The 21837-nt window shown below is 39.6% G+C and overlaps 1 long non-coding RNA gene and 1 pseudogene across 2 annotated transcripts in view; both read right to left on the minus strand.

The window, feature by feature from the left end:
* The window catches only part of LOC133771316 (uncharacterized), a 123832-nt gene that overhangs the window by 69811 nt on the left and 32184 nt on the right, over nucleotides 1-21837 (minus strand). The window lies entirely within an intron of this gene.
* On the minus strand, nucleotides 16329-17737 carry LOC133771881 (SRSF protein kinase 1-like; annotated as a pseudogene).

A 21837-nucleotide genomic window follows, 5' to 3' on the forward strand; every position in this document is an offset into this window, starting at 1 on the left:
CTTGTTAAAAATGAGATACTCTCCATCTCACCCCAGTCCTGCTGGATTAGAAACGACAAGTAAGAGGTCCAGCCATCTGTGCTTTAACAATCCTCCAGGTGATTCCAATGCAAACTAAAGTATGAGAACAGTTGCTCTGAAAGTGCTTAGCTCATATATCAAGGCCATATAGGCTTGCATCCTTATCCCACTAACCTTGGAACCTGTTCTTGAAACAGATTACATGCATTCAGTCTGAAAGGGAAGGTTCATTCTGTTTGGTCTGACATAACAAAATACCACTATAACAAAATACCTTATAAAGGACAGAAATTTTTTTCTCACAGTTTTGGCAGTTGGGAAGTCCAAGATCAAGGCTCCAGCAGACCCAGTGTCTGCTGAGGGCCAACTGGCTGACTCAGATCACCACCCTTTTTTTCTGGCCTCACGCAGCAGGAGGGATGAATGTGCTCTCTGGGGACTCTTTTAGAAGGGCATCAACCCTATTAATGAGGGCTCTATTACCTTGGAGGTTAGGATTTCAACACATGAATTCAGGTGGACAAAATCATTCAGACCACAGCAAAAGATTTTTCATAGAAATCCTAGGGTTTGGGGCCAGTGTTGTGGCACTACAAGTTAAATCACCACCTGTGATGCCAGCATCCCATATGGGTGCCAGCTGGAGTTCCAGATGCTCCACTTTCAATACAGCTCCCTGCTAATGCACCAGGGAAAGCAGCAGAAGATGACCAAGTACTTGGGCCCATGGACAGTGTTCTAGTTTCCTGGGTTTGGTCTGGCCCAGCCCCAGCTCTTCAGGCCATTTGGGAAGTAAACCAGTGGGTGAAAAGTCTCTTTCTCTCTGTAACTCTGGTTTTCAAATAAATAAATAAATCTTTAGAGAGGGAGGGAGGGAGAGAGAGAGAAATCCTACGGATGATAAAAGAGGGAGTTAGAATGGGTGGAGCTGAAACTCATTACCCATCAGTGTTCAATGAACTTTTAAGGTACCTAGAGTTCAAATCAATAAAACCCCACAAAACAAAGTATCAACAGTAACAATGTTACTCTAGCATTTTAATTGAGGAAAGTCATGAAATATTCAAAATTCAAAATCAAACCCCTATATCCTTAATAAGTTTTCTAAGTCCAACCCTTGTCAGACCTCTGACTTTGACCCCACTTTGCCTTTTTTTCTCTCAAGACTTTGAGCTCCCTGAGAACAGCAACCTTGACTTGTTTTTCTTTGTACTTCTGCACAAAAAACCATGCCTTGCTCATAATGCTCAGTAAGTGACTCTCAAACATCAGTGCACCCACCAGTCGCCAGTTCACACAGATGTTCCACAGCCTGTTGTAAATCAAGCCATGAAATTAGCATTATTTAAACCCACATTTTCCTTTGGTTACTTTCTATCCCTGGGGAAGAGTTACTGTAGAATTCACAATATTATGGGGAGGAGGCTATTTCTTCATAAGCCACAAGTAAAGTTTTGGCCAAAGATCTTGATTTATGGGATACTGGGAGAATCTGATCACCACATATTTATAGCAGTAGCCAGAGATAAGTGCATTCAGCAAAGTGCTACTGAAATGTGTTTCCCTCATTTCCTTGACAGCAAAAGGAAGCAATGAATGCTGTAAATCATGAAAAATATTTAGAATATGAAAGACAAATGGAAGTCACATCTTCCTCAACCTGCAGAATAGCCAATATTTTATAAGGTTCACCAAGAGTTTGTGGGAAACTTTGATCCCTCTTCTTTCTGATTCTAGAAGAAACCATGAAACCCCCATTTGTTTACCTGACTCTGGCAAGAAATCATCACTAAAGAGGCAAAGTTGATACCAAATGGATGATCTCTGCTTAAAACAGGTTCATTCTCTACACCTCTCTCATTGTTCAAGGATCATAGAGAAATTTTGAAAGAGCCTAGTCCCATGTTAATTCTATTCCCCTTATTTCACACCCACTTCAAGTTTGAAACCACAACTTCAGGCTGAGTTCTACTCTTAATATTTTTACAAATGAGACCAAAAATTACGACAGTCTACAAATATATAAAGAAAGCTGGGGTCCCATCCCTTTAGGCACTCATGCTCTTAGAATAACCACTACTAATAGTTAGAATGCATCTTTTCAAAATGTTTCTACATAGCTTCTCATGGGTGTGTATACATTTTCACATCATGTATACACACAATTGTATATACAGTTTTGAATGTTATTATCCTAGTCATCTGTGTTCATTTTTTTCTCCCATGTCAACTACTCACTACCATTTCAGACTTTAGACTGCCTAGGTTTCCTTTTAAAAATCCCTATAAATTACTTTTTAAAGAACTACAAAAAAGAAAATATATAGATGAATGCTCATGAACATTTCCAACAAAGAAATACATGAATAAAAAATGGAACATTTTCCTCCACCCTCTTCCATATTTCCTTGCACTCCCAGAATTTTCAGTTTGAGGAATTTCATTCCAATCTTTTTTTATATTCATAGATATTTCAAACATAAATTGGATCATTCTGAAACTTACCTTTTTCATTATCACTGTCTTAAAGATTGTTCTACTTCAGTATAAGTAGAATAACTTCATTATTTTCATCTCTATAGTATAATCCAAAGGACATATGTACCAAAATTTTAACATTTCAGCTGTTTCTAATATTTTATTCATCCAAATAGCCTTTCACAAGCTATTTAAAATGACTTCCATGTTTAATTTTATTCACGCATAAGGGTGTCAGCTTATGAGTTTTTGTGTAGGGCAAATTCCTTGGATTTTAAATCGTAGCCCCAGTGAAGCGAAACTCCAAAAAGGATATGTGCCAATTTAAAGTTCTATAAACTACATGTAATATTTCCCATTTTCCTAAAGCTGTCCCATCTGATAGACATCTGATCAGCACCTCATTGTGGCTACTCATTCACCTTTCTCCTGAGTTAATACATTTTTCTTATTGGTTTCTAGGAATTCTTTATTATGTCAGCTCATTGTATGACATAAAGAATCCTTTGGTATTTTTGTTAGAATTTTAAAATTTACTTTGGATGGAATGAACATCACTGTATGTCTCACTGTTTTGAGTTGAGCTTTTTTTTCTGATCACTTCATTTGTTACTATTAAAATGTAAGCATACTATTAGTTTACATAGATTATTTTATTTTTAGACTTACCCAACCTCCATTTTACTATTTATAATAATAATTTATAATTGACAGTCCAGGGTATTCCAGCTGTAAAATTAGTTTATACATAATTACAATTTTATCTCTTACTTACTCCTTTGTTTCACTCATTGTATTGGCTAGTACCTCCAAAAAATGCTGAATCAATACCTCATTCTTAATTTTATGGTATTTCTAATATGTCATCATTAAGTATATAACCAACTATTGGTTTCTTATATATTCTTTTTTCCCAAGTTTAGAAATCTTGCTTTTGCTCTTAGATTCCCATTTATTCCAATGGGAATGAGCACTGAATTTTATCAAATTCTTATTTTATGTCCACAAGATGATCTCATGTGGAAAACATAGTGAATTCTATCAAGAGGTTTCCAAATAGTGAATCCTCCTTACATTCCTGGGATATGTTTGCACTGGGTTCTGACTCAATGCAGATCTAAGTACAAGGTGAACTCCTAAAGAGAGGAAATCTGGGGAAGATTCTTTTCCATACTTGAGAAGATGTATTCTTGAGAACACAAGAAAAGGAGCAGAGCTATAATACCCTCCCGGTTCCAAGCCCTGATGTAACACTAAGAAACAAATCAAGTCATGGGCCTAGTTTGTCATTAAATAGTGTTATCGAGGGGAAAATAGTAAATCCAGTAGAAAACTTAAACCAAAAGAAATCATATCCAAGGAAAAAAAGACTACCTAACTTGGAACATTGCTTGAACAGCTGCCTTTGGTACTGTGGCTGGTACCTGTGTAACCTTATATCCAGAAACATTTTATCCCACTTTATTTACAATCTGATCTTTTCTCAGCACTATGCTCCCAGGGGACTTTAGATCAAATGTGAACCATAAGAAAATTATAAACTAGCAATAATGGATACTTTTAATTTCAAGACTTGATAGGTTCAGAGAAATGCCAGCAGAATGATGATCCTAACATACCTGTTAAAATCAAGAAGACACGCAATCAAGGGGTCAACAATGCTAGGATAACTTGGACTAAAGTTGCCAGAAAATTGAAAATACAAGGTGCACAATTAAATTTGAATTTTCTCACATAAGAGTTGGCACATATTTTTGCTTTTAAAGAAAGTACTTGGTCAAGTGTTTAACCTAGTGGTTAAGACAGTAAGTAACTGAAACACTTCTGTAGGGCCCAGTGCTGTGACATCACAGGTAAAACAGTCACCTGTGCAGGTGATGGAATCCCATGCCAGTTTGAGTACTGACTGCTATACTTCCAATCCAGCTCTCTGCTATGCCCTGGGAAAGCAGTAGCAGATGACCCAGCACAGCTCCAATCATTGTGGCCATCTAGGGAGTGAACCAGCAGATAGAAAACCTCTCTCTCTCTCTCTCTCTCTCTCTCTCTCTCTCTCTCTGCCTCTGCCAATCTGTAACTCTGCCTTTCAAATAAATAAATAAATCTTAAAAAAAAAAAAAAGGAAACTGTGTCCTATATTGGAAAGCCTATGCTCAACAGCCAACCCTGATTCCTGATTCCAGCTTCCTACTAATACAGAGCCTGCGATACAACAGCAATCACTCAATCACTCAAGTAATTGTGCTTTTTCCACCCACATGAGAGACATGGATCAAACTCCCCTCTTCTGACTTCTTTCTAGTCCAGCCCCAGCCAGTGTGGTCATTTGGGGAGTGAAACAGCAGATGAGAGCTCTCTGTGTGTATGTGTGTGCGTGTACATGTGTCTGTGTCTCAAATAAACTATTAAAAATAAACAAGTGTTCCATGTCTGAGGAAATGGTGTTCTCTATTTACCTTAGCTCGAGCTTAATGTGCCTTAATTTCTATCCTGTTCCCACCTCTTATTAGCCATGAAACTTTAACATGTTAGTAACTGGTCTATGCCCAATTTCCCTAAAAGTTAGTAACAGCTCTATACCCAGTTTTCCTAAAAGTGAGTTATTTTGAGGATTAACTTATCTAAAAATCCCAAATGCTCAGCACATAGGAGACAATAAATGGGAGGCAAATCTTAGGGTTTAATGGTCAAACAAGGGAATTCAAGTAAAGAAAAAAAGTGCTGAACTGGGAGTAAAGGAGACATATGTTTTTATTTCTACATATGTTTTAAACTAGCTGTGTGCCCTTAAGCAAGTCCCTTAACCTCCCTGTGTCTCCATTTTGTTATCTATAAAATGAGGAAGTTATAGTAAATGGTCTCTTTTTACTCTGAAGAGTCTGATTCCAGGACCCCCTGTTGCTTGAACTTCGGGGAAATATATAAGACCATTGTCAATTCCCCTTAAGTAACTTTTTTCCACTGAGCAGTGCATGATTAATATCTTTTGAATACTACTGAGAGTAAAAGAATGCTGAGTTGAGATTTTAGTAGCATTTGCTTTGAGGAATACAGGTGCAATTGGTCATACTTATTCTCAGACAGCAGTCCATGTGGTTTCATGGTTTCATCTCAAGTTATAAATCAACTCCTGGAGCCTGAGACAATCAAACACCCTGAATGTGAGTTACAGTATCTTCAGCCTTAACCCAATAAGCCATTAGTATCTTTGTTACTGCATAGTGGGTTATGACAGATAGAATTGTGAGGTTTCCACATTAACACATAAACATGCATACTTACTTATCTTTCAAACTAAGTATTTTCCTCAAATTTCATTTTAATTTAATTGAGAACTAATTTTGTGATTTTTCTCTTTCTAGAGACCATTAATAAGCTTTTTACTTTTATAGTAGTTATTATTACTGTTGTCCAATAAGCCAAGAAGAAATCAGCTATATACAACAGAAAAGTCACCACAACCCATATTATCTGATTTTCAGAACTGTAAAATCACCTTCTCACATATTATGTCCCCAGAGCAAGCCATACACCCCACACACATACTTCCATCAAAATTCGTATTACTGAAAAGTTCATGGTAGGGCCAACGGATCATATAATGTCAGCATAGAAATTAACTTGGTCCCTTGTTTCAAAAATGAACTCAGGGTCACAAGAGTTAGATGAATTCTTGAAAATGAAAAGGCAGCAAGATCATCTTTTCTCCGAAGTTCTTCTGATTCTAGTGTACTCTTGTCAACAGTGCTTCCTCTGACATTTAAGTGAAGTAGAAAATAAAGACAGGCGACATAACTCAGAACTCCTTTGGAAGGCACCAGCAAGAGTTTCTGCTAACACATCCTAGAAATTCATGAAACTTTGGGTAGCTAGTTTATGTTGGGCACGATACTGAACAGTGGGACATGAATAATAAATAAGATAAAGTCCTTCCCTTGAGAAGGTAGTTCTTCCTAATTAACTGAACAACTGATAGGCCAAGCCACATGCCCATTTCACATCACAGGAATATCATGACATGAATCCAAACATATTATGGCTATTGGGTACCTTAGTTCATATGAAATTATTAGAAGCAGTTTTCCAAAGACATTATGTGAATTACTATTCCTGAAGGCCCATTCTACTATTTCAAGAGTTTTTCCCAGCATCTCCGTAATTTGTGCCACAGACATGTAGTCATGCCCAGAGTATAACACATAATTCCTGCCAAGTCTCATCCCAGAAGTGAGTCCAATAATGGAGCAATGTTCTTGGGTCTAAACTACATTTAGGAGCCCAGTAGTAGCTGGGGCCTAATTCACTGACACAGTTTTGTAGGAAGAAGGTAACTCAGTTGAAAAAATAATACATTATACTCTACTTCTCATCTCAGGATTTAGCCAAGCCTGAAACACTATCATATCCTATCCATTCTCTTTAGTAGGGATTTCAGAGGCTGTTTTCATAATTCCCAAAATTCATTTTGACCTAATAGGGGAAAACACTGACCCTAAACTGCGGCAAAACTATTGTGGATTATAATAAATACACTATTTTGGGGGTGGGGTTATTTCCCAGAACATTTTCTTCTTTGCAATACCATCCCAGGGAGATGTCTGCTTTGCTCAATTCTCACACTGCATTCAATTTCAAGCAATCAGGCAGCACAGCTTATTGTGTCAATTTTGCAAGAGTGGAACATGTCTCACTTGAAGATAGGGATGCTAGGATTCTTCTTGGTTATATTTAGATCCAATTTAGGAAACTGTGCTAATGGGGGCCCAATTTCACATGCTTCACAAAGAATTTCATCCTCAACAAACATCATGCAGCACAATACTAGGTCATTGATGTTTCCTGTCAAGAAGGGGGAAAACCACTACTGTGAACTCACAAACACAAAGTGCTATGCAAATGTCAATGAATGCTTTGCCACAAGATTTATGGTCATTTTTATTAGTTACTGGATCTTAGGCAAGAGAGCCACATAAGCAGAAATAATGCCTTGAGGTCAGAGAACCTAGGTCAAGACCACTTCTGAAAGTAAATATATTTTGACTATAGGTGAGTCACATCACCTTTGAGTCCCAGTTGCATCCTGGGTTAAGACAGATTAACTGGACTATCTGATTCCCAAGAACACCCTGCCCACCTCTACCCTAATATCTCTGACTCCATATTTCTGGCCAGTAAATTAATTACCTGCTTTGGAAGAATACCTGCTTTGAAAGATGCATTAACTCTCTGGGGCCACGGGGGTACCATTTAACACACTCCTGATGCAATAAATCAACAGGCCTCCTTTCCCTTTATGTTAACCTTGCGTTTTTTACATTATGCTGGCCACAGAGAATTCCAAAAGACAGGTGCCTCCAGGGTTAACAGCAGGGTGAATCCTGGAGCTGGGACCTCTGACAACAGTTCCCTCATCACAATTCTATACCTTACTCATTGGAAAGGCGGCAACTGACTTTGGGCTCCTGTTAAGTAATGAAAAATTACTTAACATTCAAGTGGGGAACAGAGGGATGTGGCAGCTTAGGATCTTGTTTGAGAGAGAGAAAGTAGGTATTGTTAGAGGTTGTGAAATGGAAAACATCTTCCACATACTTTCACATGACCTGCCATTAATTTTTTTTATTATTATTTTTATTTGAGAGGGAAAGAGAGTTTTAACCTGCTGTTTCATTTCCCAAATGCCCTCAACAGTAAGCGCTGGGCCAGGGCTGAAGCCAGGAGTCAGGAACTTGATCCAGATCTCCCAAGTGAGTGTCAAAAACCCAACTACTTGTGCCATCACTGATGTCTCCCAGAGTCTGCTTTGGCAGGAAGCAGGAACCAAGAGCTGAAGGCAGGAATCAAACTCAAGCACTCTGATGCAAACTGCAGGCATCTGAACCACTGGACCACCTGCCCATCTCCATGACATTTTTCACTTGCTATTTAATGCTATGCTTCCCTAGACACCGGAATTTCTGCAGAGTTCAAGTCCTCAGATGCCAGGCTGACTCTGCACACATATTGCCCTTGGTTGTCAGTTCCTTATTCACCCAACCTGGATCAGGGAAATCAAGTCACCTCTTTTCCTTCCCATGACCTTATACCCTATTTCATTGTGAATGAGCAAACCCTATAGGCATTGCAAGCTCTGCACAAGGACATGCTTGATGTCTGTATCAGGGGTGGACAGTAGGCTAGGCCCCTCCAACTCACCTGCAGATTGTACTTTTGTGTGTTGCCATCCAAGGCCAGGAATGGCCATTGTCATGCCCAACTCCAAGATGCTACATGCACCCTACCCATCCTTGCACTCTCACACAACCAGGCCTCCAATAAGGAAAAGGACAGCAGCGGCTTCTGGCTGGGAGGAAGAAGAATGAACGATGGGGAGACAGTAGGGCCTGAAGCCTGGGGATAAGGGGAAGGAAACAGGAAGCCAAGACTTGCTTCCCCAAGAGCAGGACTATGGGTGAGCCAAGGGTCCAATACCTTTGCATGTGCTCCATCATGCCACAGACTCTAATTACCAACATAAATTCAAAGGTAACATTAAGACTTTTCAGGGAAAGGTGTGAGGAGTATTTGGCACAGCAGTGAAGACACTGGTTGGGACACCAGCTTCTCATATCAGAGGGCCTGGGTTTGAGTTCTGATCTCACTCCTAATTCCAACTTCCTGCTAATGTACACCTTGGGAGGCAGCAGCTGATGCCTCAAGTAGTTGGTCCCTTGCAACCCATGTGGGAGACCTAGACTGAGGTTTCAGTTCATATTATAATTTATTATGATAATATTATAATATAGTTATAATATTATAATTGTACCTCCCTTGTCAGGATCTGGTGAAGACCAGAATAACATACGGGAAACATAGAGAACAGTATCTGGCAACTACTATGTACAATAAATATGGTGGCCACTATTATTGGCATTCTCTTTCTCTTAGCACACCTGCTGTAACTTCTCAGTCCTCTAACACAAATGCATTCCTCTGACAGACAGAAGTCATGCCCAAAGAAGTACAAAATAGAAAATCAGATTTCTTAAATAATAATTTTCTGTTACACATATTATCTCATTCAGCATTCAAAAAGTTAAACATGTAGAGGTGGAAAGGCACTATGGGACACTCAAGAACATAAGCATCTAATCCCACATCATACAGTTATGACAAGACCCAAATGACATTGTAAGTACAGTCACAGGCACTACTTGCAGATTCTGCACACAAAAATGCAACTACTCACTAAAATTTATTTGTAACCCTAAAATCAATACTTTAACATCTCCATAGTCATTTGTGGGCATGCATAAAGTGCTAAAACCTGAGTCATTCAAAGCCCATATTCCCAACTGAGGTCAAACAAGAGGGCCTATGTTGTGGCAAGTGAGTTTAGTTGCCACCTGTGATGCCAGCATCTGCCCATGTTGAAGACCCAGATGAAGTTCTGGGCTCTTGACTTCAACCTGGCCCAGGTCCAGCCGTTGCAGCCATCTGAGGAGTGAAACAGTGGGTAGATCTCCCTCTCACTGTCCCTCTTCTTCTCCCTCTACCTCACAAATAAGTAAAGCTTTTTTAAAAGGCTACACTGTAGCTTATTTTGGCTCTCATATGAAAAATAAGTGTCCTTTTCATGGTATACACTTTTCTCATTCTTTTGTGTGTTTTTGTTGATGACTCTGCTATTAAAAATGTTCCCAAGCAAAGTGCTAAAGTGCTGTCTAGCCTTCCTAAACACAGGAAGGCTGTGATGTGCCTCACACTGAGAACACGCATGTTAGATACGCCTTATTCAGCCGTGAGTTATGGTGCTTTCATCTAGGCCCACATTCTTCCACGTGATGGAGATCAAATGGTGAAACAACACAAAGGTCTTGAAGACAACAAAGGGAAGGGTGGTTCTGAATTGAAGTGTGACATCTCAACAGGAACTTGGTGCTGTTTCTTTCATTTCAAGATTGCCTGCTTGTGATCCCCTCCTCACAGAGATGGGCGGCAGATTGGGACATTCACACTCTTGGGAAAACACAAATGTAAATGTCTTTTCCCATGAAGTCCAAGAAAAAATGTCCTACACCAGGTGAAGGATTAGAATATTCCAGCAGGGGCTTATGTTGTCAGACCCTATCAATAAAGCACCAATCAGAAGGGATTAGTCTGGCATTGTCAACATTTTTGTCCAACAATCATAGTTTAGAATTTAAAAGTGTACTGTCTCGCTCTGTATCAACACTGTTGTACAGTAACATTGACTAAACAGAGAATAAATTGCACAGAGAGTAATTTTTTGACATGCAAGTTTAAATATAACAAAGGAAGCCTTTTAAGATGTCACTGCATTCAGAGGCGAAAACAGATCTTTTATCACTTTGATTATGTGCATGTGGATGTTTAAGTATTAAAAACCTCTGTAGTTTCTTTTAAAAAGAGGACATTATTTGTTCATGAGGGAGAGAAATTTCACCTTTCACCAACTTCATACACATGTGCTTTAGAATATTTGATACCTTCATTCACATTCTTCACCTCACCTTTGCAAAGAGCCAGTAAAATACCAACAGAAATTGGCTATCTTGCCAACAGAAAATTGGCTATCTTGTTCCCTGAAGCCCCATAATCCCTCCAAGCATCAGAATTGAACTCTGCTTCCTGAAGAAGCAGACTGGGAGCATTTTACAAACCTCTGACCAGACACAGCCCAAAATAAGCTTCCATTAGCTGCTAGCATGTAAAAATCAGACCTCAGGTTGGGAGTTAGTCACATAACACCCAGCTTGAAATTTTTCTACGGCTCCCATTTGCCAGAGAAAATGGTTTTACCTCCTTAGCCTGTTCTAGAAGGTTCTATCCTACCTCCCAGGGTTTCTAAACTGCATCCTGCCTGGGATCCTTCTTTGCAGTCACAGTGGATGCTCTATTTCCTGCAACACTCCCATGATCCCTGGGATTTTGTCATTGCTCTTCTCTCTGCCCAGTGCCTGCAGCCCCCTGCTTACAGCTTCTTCAGTGTAAATACTGCCTCCTCCATGAAGCCTTCCCTTACTCTTCCTCCTAGAACACACTCACCTGCATGCATGCAAGCCTTTCATATTGAGCACTCTCTTCCTCTGTATTGCCACATCCTTTGTCTCAAGCCTTTGCCTCACACTAGATTGTAATTATCTGTCTGTACCTCTTGGGAATCGCAGTTCATTTGCCCAGAATCCAGCAGAGCACCGCTCAGTCATCTGCACAAACACACTTACTGCATCTGTAATGTGTCTTTCCCATTCCTTAGGGATATCCTGATGGACAGAGCAGATGACAAAGACCTCCTCCTCCTGACAATGTTTAGAGGAACAGCTACTTAAAATTAACAAGGGAAATCAGGAAACTTCAGAGCTGAAAGAAACATTAGCAATTGTCCAATGCTGTCCAACTCTTGTTTCATAGATAAAGAGGCTGAGGTCCAGGAAGGGGAAGCAAATGCTCCAGGCCCACACCGTGAATTAGCAGCAGCTCTGGGGCTACAAGACACATGGGTCCTGACTCCTACCAAGTTCAGTGGGTTTTAGTTTGTTTTGTCCCAATTCAGCAAAATGTCTCCTTCCATTAGTTTTTCAGCACTTCTAAACACCAAGTCTGTACTTGCTGGGTGAAAATACTCATGAGATTTAAAATATCATGCCTCTGTTTGTACAGTTGCTTCCAAACAGGGCAGCAAATGTCAACAATATAACTGTCTATCAACTAGGATAAGCAGTTGTAAGCAACAGAAACTGGCCATGCCTGATTTCAGCAGAAGAGAAATTGATACAAGATAGCTCAGAAAACTCTTACTAAGTCCAAAGAATCAGGCTCTGATAATAGGCAGGAAGAAAGGAATCTGGGAAGCCAGAACAGAACCAAAAGCACAATGCAGGAGCCACTCAGGAAGGACAATGTTGCAGCTGACATCCCCGCCTCCCTGGCTCTGGACATGCTGCTGCAGCCTCCACTGCTTCTACTGCAACTTCTTCCCTGTCCTTTCATCTCTGGATCATTTGTTCTACGTTTTAAGTCCTAGGCTGGAGTGTCTGGTTGGCCAATCCTGAATATATTAAGTCATATACCCGGCCTTAATGGCCAAAAAGAGAAGAGCTATTGTTATCATCAATTGCTGCCAGCAAACCACCCCAACACTGAGCGTTCTTATATATGAAGCGTGGACTGGTTGGAGATTCCATACATAATCTCTTCTGGGCAACTGTCAGTAGCTGTTGGCTGACCAACTACCCAGGACCTCTTCAAGCAGCCTGAGTTTCCCACATTACCATGGTTAAGTTCTTAGAGGAAAGCATCCTTAAAGTAAGCTACATGAGCAACGAAAGCAGAAGCTGCAAGGCCCATCTTGAGTTAGCCTTGGAAGTCGCACAGCCTGTTGCTTCCAGGTCCAGCCCACACACATTCAGGATTCTCCAGAGAAAGAAACCAAACAGGATACATACAGATAGAAGAGACTGATGAAAGGAATTGGCTCACTTGATTATGATGGTCAAGATGCCCCATGATACACCATAAACCACTTGCAAGTTGGGGACACAGAAAAGCTGGTGATGGTGCTCCAAGTCACCCAGTGTGTGGTATTTTGTTCTTGCAGCCCAAGGAAACTGCTATAACTTTCATTATTAATTTTTAAGTTTTGGTAAAGATGATTTGGGCATAATTTTTTCACAAATAACAATTACTGAGAAAGCCCATTTTGAGAAAGCTATTTGCTATCACTATAGATTAGAAAAAGAAAGGGAGAATGGACAAACAGCAAAAGAAGAAGGCCATGTTATGTGTATTAAGAGTGTTCTATGTGCAGAAAAAAACACTTTAAGTGGATATAAAAAGTATGACATTAGATCTGTGTTTTAGGAACTCTATCAGTGTGCAGACCGAATGGATTAGAGAGCAGTTAGAGGACTGCAAACATGATCTGGACAAGCCATGATGGTAGATGGGACAGAGCCAAAGAAAAAGAAGAGGAATAGATGAATAGGAAGAATATTTGGGAAGTTAAATCAATATGACTCAGTGATTGGGACACTGTGTTCAGTGAAATAAGCCAGACATGGAAAGACAAAAACTGCATGTTCTTTCTTGTGTAAGACAAAAAAAAAAAAAAAATCTCAAAGAAAAAGAGGAGGAAGAGTGATAACTAGAGGTGAGTAGGGGAGGTGCAGTGAAGGGTCGATGGAGTATGGGTAAAAAGTACAGTGAGACAGGAGAAAAAAGTTCCACAGGAAAGCTACTGTTGACAACAACCTATTACATATTCTCTGAAGAACTGAAAGACTAAGTACCCAAATATGAGAGTACTTACAATAAAAGTTCACAGGAAAATGGAATGGAAAAAGTACATTTTGAAGCAAAAATTGTGAAGTCCATGCATATAAGGGTCTTCAAAAAGTTCATGGAAGATATGTATCATGAAAAATTTTTTGCACCAAAATAAATCTTTTTTGCAGGTTACTAAATAATTTGTTTATTTTACTGCTATAAAGAAAATAGACAATGCATTCAGTATAAATAATAAAAATGTATTCAGAGTTTTATTTCTAAGTAACAGCCAACAGAAATCTTTTAGTGAGATTCTGGCAATTTGACAGCATGTGGTTAAGCCCAGTAAAGGTACACAGGGTACTTAGAAGATTGAGTTCTACAGCTCCCTATTTTCATATTTTGTAATTCATTTGGCTGATTAAATGACAAGAGAAAAAATTATTTGGTGGGAAACATTTCCAAAATGAAGTCACAGATTTTCTCTCCTATTAAAAGTTCCTTTCACTTGTTAAAATCAGGTCTTCTGTTTACTCATGTGGTTTTTTTAGTTATTCCTCCTTATCATCCTCACTAAAATTTTTGTTACCCCACAACTGTGATTTTACAATGTAGAAAAAAGTTAAGTGCTAGTGTACTGTTGCTTTATATGTAAATATAGCTGAAAACCGAAACTAGATTCAATTGCTGAAGGATTTCTCTGCTGTCATTTGATGCAATCTATTCTATTTATTCTTGATAGCTGCACTGACAGTGAGACTTAAAATTCTTTCTACAGGAACATGTCTGATTTCAGGAGTACCCAATCAGGGATCCAATGACTGGCTGGACAGTTATTCAGAATAATGTTTTTATAGTTAAGTGGATAACATAATGACACCAGTTTTTCCTGGTGGATAAATGACAGGGGCTGCCACTGTGGAGCAGTAGGTTAATCCTCCACCTGTGGCGACGCAATCCAAATGGACACCGGTTCTAGTCCTGACTGCTCCTCCTCCAATCCAGCTCTCTGCTGTGGCCTGGGAAAGCAGTAGAAGATGGCTCAAGTGCTTGGGCCCCTGCACCCGCAAGGGAGATCAGGAAGAAGCACCTGGCTCCTGGCTTCAGATAGGTACAGCTCCGAACTTTGTGGTGTGTACCAACAGAAGGAAGACCTTTCTTTCTGTCTCTCCCTCTCACTGTCTCTAACTCTACCTCTCAAATAAATAAATAAGAATCTAAAAAAGAAAAAAAAAGAAACAAATTCCAGTCTCCCACACAGAAAGATACCTAACAGTCTCCCATAATAGCCTGCTGCTAGAATTTCAAGTTACACTTCCTTGCTTTCTGGGGTTTACAGTCCTATAGCCACTTCCACAGGATGCTGTAAGCCAAGGCCCACTCGGTCTGTGCTCAGTAAGCAACAGTGACCCCCATCCTGCCCCTCTGTGCTTCTTAGTATCACTTGAGGAATATGTAATGTCTAGGGAAAGTCTAGGAGAAGCTAATCCTTTTCTCATAAACAAAAGCCTCAAGTACATCTTAATCATAATCTTAATCACATCTCTCTCTCTGTGTAACTCAGACTTTCAAATAAATAAATAAATCTTAAAAAAGAAAATAGAGAAAAAGCCATTTGGGAAAAAAAAATAAAAAACACAGGATTGTTTGGGAAAGAATTAGAATTCTAGGACATTTCCTTCCTAGATGGGAAAGATCTGAAAACTTGATCTCTTGTCTAGAGTCATCCTAATTCTTCAGTTATGGGGCAATAAACTGAGTACACTGAGTAAAGGTAGCCAAGGATTATTTAAAAAAAAAATAGAAAGAAACAAAGTAACCTATCAAAATAACTCTGCTCTTAGGGTAACAGAAGACAGGTAGGAAAGGGCTGTTTGCAGAACACATGAAGTTCTCAAGAAATTATTCAATGTTTCCATTTTTGTTTATGTTAAAATTGGACTGAAGAATCAAGGATCTTCGTTATTAAAGGATGAAAATAATATGACAGTGCTTTGGAAAGTGATAAAATGGTACCTAAATTCAATGTTTATAAAGCTCATTTTAGAAGTTATATAAAGCTTAGAAGTTGCAGGAAAAAAATGTGAACATAAGGAACAACAGAAATAATCCAGGAAGACAACCCAGCCTGGACAGAGCATATTGAATGTCTCTGCTGTACACAGAATAAACACACTTAGCTTCCACATCCTTATGCTGGCAATAGGATATGCACTAGAAAATTCTACTCTCACAGTCAGTGAGTAAAAGGCTGGGTTCATACATCTTCATAGCTCTTTTGAAATAGCATGATTATAATTTAAAGGATGCACTAAGGGAAAGGCAAGAGTACAAGGCAAGAGGCTGTTTCACATTTTTGTCCATTTGTCTTTGGCCAAATTCAGCAAGGATGTCCAATGGCTTTGGGGTCAGCTAAGCAAATTCAAATGAACACACGGCCTTATAAAATAAAACGTAGAAGCCCCTGAAGGAAGAGCTTAACCCTGAGAAGGTAAGAGGGGAATGCTTGAAGGGAGGGGCAGGGCAGTGTGGTGATCTCTGTTACAGTACTGGGCAAGGGCTTAGGAGTTGAGCAGAGGATGCTACAGACTCTCAGCAGTGGTGGCTCTCTTCTCAGGGAGGAAAGAAAGCTGTGAAGCCAGCTGCCTCTTGCTGAAACCACCCACACCTCTCCACCAGAGCCTCAAAAGGGCCCCAGGATTTTGGCTTTGTGATGTGTTTCAGGTCACCTTTCTTGGTGAGAAATTCCTTGGCATATTTTTCTGCCATAATGAGCTTGTGGGACACCTTTCCCAGAAGTTGTATGATCAACACGATGTGATCATCTCGAGTATACTCTTCCCCTGAATGAGGCCCATACAAATAGCTGCTGGTGGCTAGTGCAAAGGCCATGCAAACCGTGGTCTGAATGTCAGCAGGGGAATTATATCCAGGTCCCATCAGAATTTCTAAGGAACAACACCGCCTTGTTCCAATGCCTTTGGTGAAATGTTTGTGTACCCAACAGGCATTTCCAAGACCAGCAGTTTTCACTTTGAGTTTTTCTGCTTTTTTTTTTTTTTTTTTTTTTTGCCCAAGGGGATTAACAAGAAAATTTCCAGCAGATTTTCCTTTATGGCCCAGTGGGGTCTGTTCTTGCTCTTATTCATCATCACAGGGTATCTCTGCCCAAATGCTTTCTTGAAGGTGGCTGATGTCCTGTTCATTAAAGGACTGCTCTACAGTTCAGGGAGACTGGCATACCATAGTATTTGACATCTCAGAGGTTACATGTGTACACAAGTCTGTTTCTTGAGATGTCATGCTGTCTCCATTACAGGAGCTTAGGAAACTAGGTTCTTCCTTCAAATTGTGTACATCACAGCCACTAGCATTAAGCCTCAATGTTTCATTACTACTGTTCTCAGAATAATTCATGAGTTTAATTATTCCATTGAAATTAATTTCTGCCACAACACCTCTAAACCCCATTCCTTAGGCGTTTGATCCTGGTGTTTACCTCTTCAACTTTCCTGGGTCATTTTATTAAGTGGGTTCTTTTTCAAAGGTATTCCAACAAGAGTCTCTGATTCTTCTTTTCAGGTCTTTTTTGCACAGGGACCAACTCTCCATTTCCTAAATTCACTTCCTAGTAATTCTGCCTGGCACTTCTGCTTCTGATTCAATTTCTTCTTATTATTATTCTTTGACATTTTGTCAGCTGGTTTAGACTGGGGAGCAGTACTAAGTGCTGATCCAGAAGGTGGAGATGCTCCAGATCACTGCCATTCTATTGTGAATGTATTGTTTGTTCAGTTTGTTCACTAACTATAAGATGTTTTCTGGTTTAATGTCAGTGGTGCTGACATGGCATTTGGTGTTGTAAATAATCCAGACCCTGTAGCGCTTGTTGAATAACTTTTTGTAGACAAGGCAGTGGAGGCCCCTGATAGTTGGACTTGATGACACACTTGAGTAGGGCAGCAAACATACTTTGTTCTATCACTGTTTTTTAATTTGGTTCAGTGCACATAAGATGACCATCACTATCATCCAATTCAATGTATTGCTCATGCAATCAAGGTGCAAGCTTCCCTGTTCAGAGAAATCCCAGTGAAGTTCATTTCTACTGTCTCCAGCAAATCCAATGTCTGAGTATAACTTCCTTCTATTAATCCATCACAGTCTAGGACCACATTCAGTCAGCCTACCACAGCTTAATGCATCAGTTTAGGGAGAGATGCTGGAATCAGACAGAAACCTGCAGCTAGAACCTTGCCTTTGTCACCTTCACTGTAAAATGATGATAATGATTGCATCCACCTCAAGGGTTAATAAATGAGCTAATCTAAAGCACTTACCACATTCCTGCCTACACATAACATGCACTAAGTAAAATTTCTTGTTGTTGAAGAAGATGATATTTACACAAATCCAAAGTTCCAAATGCAAATCAGTTATGAGGTTTTCACCAATCTGCTGCAAAATCATTAGGGCAACATTTCCAACTGCCTTAGGAAGCATTTTATTTCTCTAAGATTACAGACTTTCCATCTGGGCAGGGGAGGATTGGTAAAAATATCCCTCTCTTTACAAAATAATATTAGTACACGACAGTTGGCTGCATATTTTTAAGCCCAAACTTACAAAATAAAAGGTGGTAGCTCTTGCTCAATCAGAAAACTAAATTTGAAATCTTATCCTAAGAATATAATGTCGTGAAGGAGGTAGATGTCATCAAAGCTCTACTACACTGAGAAATGGCACCAAATAGTAATGAATTCAGAGAAAGAGATGAAGAGAATCATAATTCGGCAGGAGAGGAAAGCAAAGAGTGAAAGAAGAGAAGGAAAATGGGAGAAAGAAAGTCACAGGAGAATGTTAGCATAATAAATTTAACAAGTGTATATTTACTCTCCTTTCTTCTGTCAACCTTTTCAAAGACATAAAATAATTCTATCAATGTATTTTTGAGTTATGACATAATCATAATATGCATAATAGTGTTAAAAGGAGAGAAAACAATAATTTCACATAGGAGTAAAGTTCTATACTTCACTAGAAGTGGGTTACTATAAAGTATATTTAATCATTGCACCTGTAAATAGTAAACCAGTTTTTTAAACTATACTTACAGAATTATTAATGGATGGGGCCGGCACCGTGGCTCACTCGGTTAATCCTCCACCTGAAGCGCCAGCATCCCATATGGGCACTGGGTTCTAGTCCCGGTTGCTCCTCCTCCAGTCCAGCTCTCTGCTGTGGCCCGGGAAGGCAGTGGAGGATGGCCCAAGTGCTTGGGTGCCTGCACCCGCATCAAAGACCAGGAAGAAGTAAAAGGTTACACTAGAAAAAATTCACTTGGTACAAAACAAGGGAGTGAAATAGGAACACAAGAAAAGAGAAGACAGAAGGTACACAGAAATCAAAAAGAAAATATCATACAGAAATCTGACCATGGTAATAACATTAAATGGAATTATATTAAACAATCTAAACAAAAGATAGATATTATAAAGTTGGATTAAAAATTAAGATCTAGGAGGAGATCCAGGATGGTTGAGTAGGGAAAAGACACTCTGATTTTAAACACAGGAAGATATCAGAAAAAACAAATGAAGGACCACATTTCCAGGGTACAGTTGGAGAGAAATTTTCAGTAGAAAACTTATAGGACTAACATAAGACTCCATGGAGCAGCAATAACAGTGAACAAACACGCAGCATCCAGAAGCGTGTTACTAGCAACTTCTAGTGGTGAGACACCATCTTCCCAGAGCAAAGTGAGAGAAGGCTACAGTCACCAGCATTCCACTGTTGGATTTTGTCTGAGGGAGAACTGTGCAGTCCCCACTGACTTTGAATCTGGCCTGCAGAGCTGACAGGGGCAGAACATTCACTTAGTTCCATGCAAGGAAGCCACACTGCCTCCCTCTGCGCCTCCCATTAAAGCACCAGACTCAGGTTGCTGAGGCAGAGTTCCACCCTGTGGAGTGGGCAGCTAACTCCAGGAATGACCCTCTGAACCCTCTGACTATGGGAGTCCTTTGCCCTATTACTGAGGGAAATTTGTGATAGTGCAACTTCTGCATGGGCAAGGAAACTAAGAAGGGCATGGGGTATGATAGGGTCTAGGAGAGCTGCCCAATTTGATTCCAGAGCTCAGAAGTCCATGAATGCTGTGGAGGGACCTCATGTAGGGCTTGGCACTTACACTGTGGAATACACAGATGCTACATGCAATCTGTGAGCCTGAGTGGGTTGGGTGCAAATGCACTGTGAGCTCACCCTAAACAATGAGTCAGCTGGTTCACCTAGGTACAGAAAATGGCTAAGGCTGTGAACATACAAGCCAGCATGATCACCTGCTCTCTATACTGATAGAGGAGATAGACCACGGCCAACTTAGGTGTCCCTGTGGACTCTTGCACCACTCCTAAATGCTGGCCAGAACTCCCTGGCCCCACACAGCACACCCCTCTAGATATCCACTGTAAACTACAGGGATTCCAGCAAGCCACAGAGGTACATGTCTACGAACAAAGCCTTCAGAGGAGATACCAACAAGTAATTCCATTGATGCATAAAAATAAAAGTAGAAATATAAGAAACATGAATAAGGAAGATAATATGACTCCCCAAAAGGAATACAATTATACATTGATTACAGACTGAAGACAGAGATTGATGAAATGCCTGAAAAGGAATTCAAAAGAATGATTGCAAGATTACTCAAAAACACAGAGAAGCAGTTACATGAAATGAAGAAATCAGTACATGACATGGAGGAGAAATTCTGCAGAGAGACAGATAGCAGAGAAAAATCTAGGGCCAGTGCTGAGGTAAAGTAAAGACACTGCCTGCAAAGCTGGCATCCCACATGGGTACCAGTTCAAGTCCCAGTTGCTCCACTTCCAATCCAGCTCCCTGTTAATGTGTCTAGGAAAGCAGTGGAAGATGGCCCCAAGTTCTTGAGTCCCTGCACCCATGTGGGAAATTTGGAAGAAGCTCTTGGCTCCTGGCTTTGGATCAGCATGGCTCTGGCTGTTAAGGCCATTTGGGGAGTGAACCAGCAGAAAGAAGATATCTCGATCGATCGATCTCTCTCTCTCTCTCCCTTTCAAATAAATAAATAAATATTTTTTAAAAAAGAAAAAGAAAACAGAAACATTAAAATGAAGAATTCAATACATCAATAGGGTGGCCCTGTGGCATATCAGGTAAGGCCACTGCCCACAGTGCCGGCATCCCATATGGGCATGGTTTCAAGTCCTGGATGCTTTACTTCCAATACATCAATAAAAAATTAAAGTGTAAAGCCTTAAGAACAGACTTGGTCAGGCAAAACAAATAATATCTGAGCTAGCGAACAAACTTTTTGAAATACCTCAAACAAAAAACACAAAGAAAAAATAGAAAAACTGAAAACAGTAATCAGGATCTATGGGATAGCATCAAACAAACAAAACACACGTGTCATAGGGGTTCCTCAAGGAATGGAAAAATAGAATGGCTTAGAAAATTTATTCAGTGAAATAACAGAAAGTTCCCCTAATCTGAATAAACACAGTAACATCTGAGTACAGAAAGCACACAGAACTCCAAATAGGGACCATTAGAAAAGATCTTTACAATGACAAATTATAGTCATACTTTCTAAAGTAAAACATAAAGAAACTACCCTAAAATGTACACAAATGCCAGATTAACTTTAAAGGATGTCCGATTAAACTGATAACAGATTTCACATCAGAAACCTACACACTAGAAGAGATGGACAAATACAGCCAAAGTTCTAGAAGAAAAAAACTGTCAACCCAGAATACCATACCCAGTGAAGCTCTCATTTATAAATGAAGGTGAAATAAAGACCTCCCAAAATCAATGAAAACTGAAAAAATTTGCCATTACCCAGCCAGCCTTACAAATGATAATTATGATGTACTGCACTTAGAAACAGAAAGATAAAAAGCATCATCAAAGAAAGTGAAGGCAAAAAAAAAAAAAAAAAAAAAAAAAAAAAAAAACCTCAAGTAAAAGTGTAAAGCTAATCCAAAACAAATAATAGGAATATTTATGAAAAAAATGGCA

The sequence above is a fragment of the Lepus europaeus genome, chromosome 12 (assembly GCF_033115175.1).
Source record: "Lepus europaeus isolate LE1 chromosome 12, mLepTim1.pri, whole genome shotgun sequence".
NCBI classification, from domain to species: Eukaryota; Metazoa; Chordata; class Mammalia; order Lagomorpha; family Leporidae; genus Lepus; species Lepus europaeus.